The sequence below is a fragment of the Scyliorhinus torazame genome, chromosome 13, assembly GCF_047496885.1.
Source record: "Scyliorhinus torazame isolate Kashiwa2021f chromosome 13, sScyTor2.1, whole genome shotgun sequence".
Lineage (NCBI taxonomy): Eukaryota > Metazoa > Chordata > Chondrichthyes > Carcharhiniformes > Scyliorhinidae > Scyliorhinus > Scyliorhinus torazame.
The window spans coordinates 143317579-143326215 of NC_092719.1; positions in this window are offsets into that span (position 1 = coordinate 143317579).

The window sequence follows — 8637 nt, forward strand, 5'->3', positions numbered from 1 at the left end:
GGCAGCACCTTGGTGAATACTGCTGCAAAGTACTCATTCAGTATCTCATCCACTCCCCATCCTCCATGTATATATTCCCTTTTTCTCGTGAATCAAACCCCTTCCCCAACACATTCACTGCCCTTTTACTATTTATCTGCCTGTAGAAGATGTTCTGATTCCTTTTGTTAGCTGCCAATCTCTTTTCATACTCTCACTAAGCATCTCTTACTTATTTTTCTCACTTGCTCTCTGAACTTTCTATGCTCAACCTATTTTTCACTTGTATTACTAGCCTGACATTTATCAGTACCTGTTTCATCTTACTCAGTATTTGTTCTTCATCCAGATAACTCTAGTTTTGTTTTCCCCACCATTACTCATCACGAGACGTCAAATGTATTCAGCCCACCTCCTCTCTAAAGACAGCCCATTGTCGTTTTTCCACCCAATCTATCATTCCAATTTAGCGAGGAGAGTTCCATTTTCAACCCTGCTCCAGTCAAGTATTTTTAATCTTGATCCTAAAACAGCATTGAAAGCAGACAGCCTATTTTACCTTTCTCCAGGCATTTATCTGCTTTGAATTTAACGGCTTCCAATTGCGTCTCTGCAAAGTACCTCGGGATATTTTTGCACATTTAATTCACACTATAAATACATGCTGTTGTTATATTACGTACAATGAGAATTTAACTCCCAGTTTACTTCACTGTTGCTGAGCTCTCCAAATCAGGAAGGTGCTAGCTTTGATTCTGAAACTGGGCTGGGTTAGCTGATCTCTGTGCAGATTGTGATCGAGGGAGAATTATGCTATGACTGACCTTCATACCCCTAGCGAAGACAACCCACCCATCCCCCCCCCCCTCTCCTCGTGACTGCACTGAAATAATCAGTCTATAAAGCACATACTTTTGAAGCAGCCTCACATATGCTGATGAATCATGAGAAATATAAATCAAAACAAAATCAAATTGAAATCCTTTGAGTATGCTATCAAAGATGCATCAATATTTCTGCACCACTGTACTTATTTAACTGTCTCTGCCTCTGCTCTAATGACTGGTGTTTAGTAAATGGCTGTAGTTGTAGCCCAGTAACAAGGCAATATTCACACATAGTAATTCAATCAAATATAAAAATTGTATTAGATGCTCACATAGTTGATGAAAATGGGGACTTACCAATTTACAGATAAATGTATTATGAAGACACACATCCCAAAAGGAATATTTAACGTGATTTACCTTTGACTCTGGACTACTTAAGAACCTATGAAAGCACTTCCTTATCAAACATCCATGAAACATCACATAACAATGGGATCCAAAAATAGTAAACGACATCCTGGTTGCAACGTATACAAAACAGCAGACATCATTTAATGATGATTCTAAGGCTCTCTGACAGTTACTGCAAATTAGATTTTTTTACATGACTCATAAATGGTTCTATCCAATGGCTTTACCTACAATTAGACAAAGGAAATGGTGGATCCTGTCATAGCAGGCCGTGAGAGATTATAGGGACAAACCTGGAATAACAACCATTGCTGAGGAATCATTAGTGATTGATTTCAATGTTCTTCAAGTATAAATATTACAAACTGAAGGATACTCTTCTAACAGATTAGTTTTCAATCCAGAGGCCAGAAATTACTGTTGGGAATATCAGCAGTTGGTTTGAAGACTTGGGGCAGGATTTCCCCCACTGGCCGCAATGGTGTTTTTTTGCACCGTATCATCCACTCATCAACTCATTTCTCGTGCACGTACGTGAAGCAAGTCGTGTCGCTGGCGGGTGGCCTCTGATTCGTAACACTCAGTCAAGTATAATTCTTTGGACTGGAAGATCAATAAGTTTTGGGGAGACCAAAGTGCAACTTTCAGCGAGTTGATGATCCTCGGCCACTGTTGATGTTTGCCTCAGTGTGCGTCCCTGTGAATAGCCTGGAGAGCACAGAGTCCTGTGTCACTGAGCTGCTCGGGATGAACTTCAACAATTACTACACTCTCCAGACCGTCTTTGCAAAGGCACCTTCCACAATGTGTACAACCATCTCTTCTCTCCACTCCCCCTCCCCCCCCCCCCTCCCTCCCACTCCCCACAGACAATTCAAGGGCGCAGAGACTTTGGGCATGCATGAAAGATCTGACAGGGTGTACCCTTCTTACCATCAGCCAAGCTAGATCTTGGTGCGTGTTTGAAAGTCTACTCAGGGAATGATCCGACATGATCCACCATCTCCTTTTCCCTAAGGGTCTCAAGGCCATTACGCGCAGACCACTGCTTGATAGACTTGTGGTCAAAGGTCTTTCTCTGTATAAATGTCTCCATGAGGGACAAGTGATAACTGTCATGTGAGAGTCTCTTTAAGAAAAGTGTGTTTCATCAAATGGCTGCAGTGTTGTCATTGTGTGGGTGGAGCTGGGCTGTCTGTCTGTCTTTTACTTTTGTTTTTGAGCTGGCAGCTACAGTGTGTTTTTAATTTTGTTTTCAGAGTTGGAGAGCTGTATTCACAGCAAGAAGATGTTATGATTTCTCTCTGCAATCTAAAGATCACTTGATGATTTCAAAGTAATACAAGTTTCTGTAGACAATTTAAACCTGCTGTCTTTCTTTGAAAAGGGTTTAACTTATGGATGTTGTTTAGGAAGTTATTGTGGGTTATCTATAGAGTACTGTATCTTTTGGGGGGATTGTCAGGGTTGGTAGTTGATAAACTGTTTACTGTGTGTTTAGAAAATGTTAACTGGACTCTTGAATAAACATAGTTTTTGTTTAAAAATACTTTTAGTTCTCTGTTTCATCACACCTGTTAAGTGGGCCCTTGTACTCCCCATAACCAAAATCTATTAAAAGTTGTGGGTCAGGTGAACTCCATGATATACTTTGGGGTTCTCTAAACACTGGCCCATAATACAACTACTTCGAACGTTCTGTGGTCGCATGGCCAGATCCCTCCTTCGCAACATGGGGGACACGTTGAACCTCACTATGTAGCGACACTTGGTGTTTGCATACCGAGAATCTACGCACAGCTTGATGCAGCTGCATACAAAGGTGGCCATTAGGCTGAGGGCGACGTTGGGTACGTTTCTCCCTCCCTTATTCAGAGATTTGTATATGGTGTCACAGCGGACATGGTCCATTTTTGATCTCCAGAAGAAATAGAAGATGGCTCGGGTGACTGCTGCAGCTGATAAACAGGGGAATATCACTGGTAGCAAGTCTTTCAGTTCTCTCACCATTCCCAATAGAACCTCTCCCCTCAAAATCTTCACCTCTCCACACCTTTAAAAAACATGGGCGGAATTCTCTCAGCCCAGGGCCGGGTCGGAGAATCCCCGTGACTGGGCAACGCCGCCCCGACACCGGCAAGTGATTTTCCACAGAGCGGAGAATCGGTGCCATTGGCGCCGGCGTGTTTGGCGCGGCGCCAGTCTTGGGCCACTCTACACGGCCGGTCTGCCAATTCTCGGCCCGGGTTGGGCCATGTGGCCGCAGTTAAAACGCTGCGTTCAAAGGTTGGGTGGCGGGGGGGGGGGGGGGAGCGGGGATGGTTCCGACCCCGGGGGGGACCTCCGATGCGGCCTGGCCCGCGATCAGGGCCCATCGATTGGCGGGCCAGCCTCTCTGTCCCCTAGCCTCTTTTCCGATGTGCTGGCCCCTGTACTCCTGCACCACGTTGCGTCGGGGCCCACTCGTTGAAGGAGGCCACCGCGCATGCGCGCGTTTGCGTCGGCGCCACTGCGCATACGTGGATCCCGAGGCGCACAGTTCACGCCAGGATCGGCAGCTGGAGCTGCGTGAACCGCTCCAGCGCCGTGCCGTGCTGGCAGCGGCCCGCTCACACCGTCATAAAACGCGACGGCATTTACGACGGCGTGGACACTCTGCCGCGGGATGGGAGAATCTTGCGCCTGATCTTTTGAAACTAGCTTCTAATCACCCCACATAATTTCTCTGTTCGTTGCTTAATGCCTATTTCATTTACTGCTTCAAATTTATGCATCTCCATGGGCCTTTTTAATATTAAAGGGCATTGAACAACATGCAAACTAGGCTATGAACCGTGGCTCAGTGTGCAGCACTCACGCCCCTGAGTCAGAAGAATGTGGGTTGAAGTTCCATTCCAGAGGACTGAGCACAACATTTAAACTGGAACTCCAGTGCAGTACTGAGGGAGTGCTGCACTGTTAGATGTACTGTGTTTTGCATGAAGTGTTCGTCCTAGGCTCCATCAGCCTGCTCAGGTGAATGTAAAAAATTTAATTGCACCACTTCTCATGACCTGAATAATATTTTTCCCCATATCCATGAAATAGATTACTTGATCATTATTATATTGCTTCTTCAGGAATTTTGCTGTGTGCAATTTGCCTGTCTGCATGACAACAATAATTACAATTGAAAGATAGTTAACTGGCCGTTGTCAGGAAAACAAAGGTAGTTTTAAGGGATTTATATTTGAATTGGTAAACATTAGAAATAAGGTAGTTTTAAGTGGGATTAATTCAATGTTTTTCTGCCTGCAAGATTAAAGCCTGTTGATTCATGCTGGACAAAGTGGTTTGTATGTGTGGAGGTTGGTATCAATTCCAACTGGGTTATTCTATTGCGCTTAGAGAAGGTTATGGCATGAAGAATAAATAGAACTTTCAGGGATAGCAGAGCAATTGGAGGCTCTTGTAAGGATAAAAATGCTTTAAAGTTTTCGGTAAATTTGTGAGCAGTTGAAGACAAGACCTCGGGGAGTGAACATCTCTTAATTCTGTCAGGTGAAAGACTGGACAGGATGAGAGCTGCAAAAGGACAGGCTTCCTAAAGTACAAGTTACAGTCCAGATAACCAGGGAATTGGGGCAGAAATAATGTTTAAGACGATTGGAGTTAAGTGACCAGAGACCAAGATATTGTTCAGAAGAATTCAAGGAAGAGGGCGGCATGGTGGTACAGTAGTTAGCACTGTTGCCTCACAGGGCCGGGGATCTTGGTTTAATTTTGACCTTGGGTGTCTGTGTGGAGTTTGCATGTTCTCTCTGTGTCTGTGTGGGTTTCCTCCGGATGCTCCAGTTTCCTTCCTCAGTCCAAAGGTGTGTAGTTAGGTGGATTGGTCATACTAAATTCCCCCCTGCTATCCAGGTTAGGTGGGGTTACGGGGATAGGATGGGGACATTGGTCTAGGCAGGGTGATCTTTTAAAGGGTTGGTGCAGACTCGATGGGCTGAATGACCTCCTTCTGCACTGTAGGAATTCTATTCTATGATAAATCAAGTGTTCTGAGTGAAAGAGATATTTGCAGTAACCAGATTTAAAGTGGGACAGCAGCCTTCAAAGGTAAATCAAACACCTGGTGCCATTTTAATACAGTCTGGGAATTGAGAGATAAAGCAATTGTGAGCAGTTTGCACAGCCGACAAGACAAAGAAATCCTAAAGGGGCTGATGTAAAACCCTGGACTGAATTCACTGTTAAAAGAAGTTTTGTTTAAAAGTGTAATTTGGAAAACCTGGTCTGGATTTCAGAATGCAAACCACTAAGGGAAAGCGTAATTATCATAGAATTTACAGTGCAGAAGGAGGCCATTCGGCCCATCGAGTCTGCACCGGCTCTTGGAAAGAGCACCTACCCAAGGTCAACACCTCCACCCTATCCCCATAACCCAGTAACCCCACCCAACACTAAGGGCAATTTATCATGGTCAATCCACCTAACCTGCACATCTTTGGACTGTGGGAGGAAACCGGAGCACCCGGAAGAAACCCATGCACACACGGGGAGGATGTGCAGACTCCGCACAGACAGTGACCCAAGCCGGAATCGAACCTGGGACCCTGGTGCTGTGAAGCAATTGTGCTATCCACAATGCTACCGTGCTGCCCACCATTATGAGAGATGATTTTAAAGTGTCTTTTTGGGGGTGGAGTTTGGAAGCTCTAACATGACAATCATCTGGGAGCAATCGGTCTCATCTCCACCATCCAACTCTCCATAATCCTTCATCCCACTACCAATTAAAAACCTATCCATCTCCTCCTTAAATTATTTAGTGTTCTGGCATCCACTGCACTCTGGGGTAGAGAATTCCACAGATTCACGAACCTGAAAGTGAAGTAATTTTTATGAAGACACGAGGAGTCCACGATGAGTTGTAACAAATGAAACAAATTCTTATTTACACTGTTCCCAGTAGTAACCAACAGGGCCTGAGAAGGCTGTCCCAAACTGGTTGACTTTATGCACAATATTAATTGAGTGTCCCCCGCTTCCTTAACGGGGAAGTCCAGATTCCGCAAGGGACACGGAAAATACAATCGTTCCCACCCCCTAAGTCCCGTGCGGGTTCATGTTATGACATCCCTCCCCAAAAAGCCCGAAGGACACTCCGAAGGCTGTGAACTATGAGAAGGAGAAGAAGAAACAGAAGGACGGTAGCCTTGTGGATAGCACAATTGCTTCACAGCTCCAGGGTCCCAGGTTCGATTCCGGCTTGGGTCACTGTCTGTGCGGAGTCTGCACATCCTCCCCGTGTGTGCGTGGGTTTCCTCCGGGTGCTCCGGTTTCCTCCCACAGTCCAAAGATGTGCAGGTTAGGTGGATTGGCCATGATAAATTGCCCTTAGTGTCCAAAATTGCCCTTAGTGTTGGGTGGGGTTACTGGGTTATGGGGATAGGGTGGAGGTGTTGACCTTGGGTGGGGTGCTCTTTCCAAGAGCCGGTGCAGACTCGATGGGCCGAATGGCCTCCTTCTACACTGTAAATTCTATGATGACAACTCTTTGGCTCAGGCAGAACACCCTTCACCCAAGGCACTGGGACCGACGGTATGTACCGCATAGGGGAACGCCATTTCCCACAGGAACGCCACGCTGGGTGGTCAACTGGAGTTAGCTCCAGCTCCGAGGTGGCCCGGGAGCAGCACGGCCATGCTCAGGGATGAAGAGGCAAGGCTGAAGGAAGTTTCTGGTGCTTCTGACAAAGAAAACACTGCTTAGTCACCGTCACAATGTCCTATCTATTCCTGGCCACTGACATAGCTCCGCACCAATATTTTCATCTTAGACACCCCTGGGTGTCCGTTGTGCAGGTCCTTCAAGAAGAGCTCTTGACCCTTCACCAGGACCACAACCCGCTTGCCCACAGTAGAATACCGTCTTCTGCACTCAACTCGGACATCTTGGAGGAGAAGGCTCGCAGCTTCTCTGGTAACTGTCGACACTGGCCACCAAACATGAGATGCCACACCTTGGTGAGTAAGGGGTCCGTCTGAATCCAGTATTGGATACGCGATGTGGTGACTGGCAGGGAGTCCATGGAATTCATAATGGTGATGACTTAGTTTGCCTGAGGGGTGCCGTGGCCTTGGCCGGCAATGGTAATCAGCTCAGTGCGACGTGTGGAAACCTCCGAAGAATATTCTCCATGACAAGCTAAAATATCGCACATGCCGACAAGACACAAAACGACAGCCAGTTATCCCCATAGAGGCCCCGGTGCGTATTTATCGTAACATATTGATGAGTGGACCTGTCGAGTTCAAGTTACAGATATGCATTACTCATATCCAGCTTCGTAAATGGGTACCCACCAGCCAGTTTAGCATACAGTCCTCAATGCGAGGCACGGAGTAGCGGTCGAATCTCCAAGCCATATTGACTGTCAGCTTGTAATCCCTACATAGGTGGACCATCCCATCAGGTTTCAAGACAGGGACCACAGGTGCCACCCAGTTGGGGAAATGCACGGGCCGAATAATGTCCAAACTCTCCAAATTGTCGAGCCCGGCTTCCAGCTTCTCCACCAAGGCACAGAGAATCGGGTACGCCTGGAAGTAGTGCAGCTGAGCCTCCGAGTCAACTTGTATTCTGGCCACGGCTGCTTTTCTGGTCCCCAAGCTGAGCTTGAAAAACTCTGGATACTTACCAAGCATCTCGCACAGTCCACCGGACCCCACCTGTAGAATGTGCTGCCAGTCCAAATACGAATGGCACAACCAATCGCAAATCAGCAGGCTGAGGCCACCCCCTTCAACAACAATAAGGGAGAGGTGAGCCTACTGACGTCCATAAACAACCGGGGTCAACTTTGTCCCAACTATACGCAGTTGCTCCCTGGTGTACATTGTCAAATGAGCCGCCATGTCCGTCAAGGCTTAAGTTTGCACGGCCCGTTTATATGTTGTCAAAGGTACTCCAAGCCACTATAGAAACTGCCGTCCCAGTGTCCAACTCCACGTTCAATACATATGCATTCACCTGTACCGGGACCCGAATGGAGGCCACACACTGCGCCGCCACACACTGCGCCGCCACACACTACAACTGTATCATGGCCTCCTCTTCCAGCTCATCCAGGTAGAAATTCCAGTCCCGAGACTGAGTCCATGCCAGAGCGCCTGGACCGGTGGGACCCTTGCTGCCTGCAGTCGCACCTGGATCGGCAGCCGCACATTGCACACAGAGGCAAATCGCCCTCGGCAGATTCTGGGCATGTCTCCCACCGTGATGGTTGGGCCTGCGCCCATAAGCCAGGGTCTCTTCATCTGTCAGACTGGGTGTGAGGGGCTCCATGGGGTGGCCATGCCCTAAGGTATTGACCTCATGCCCTGTATCTCCTGAACCCCTTGCTCAGCACTCTCACAGGATAAGGATATTTGT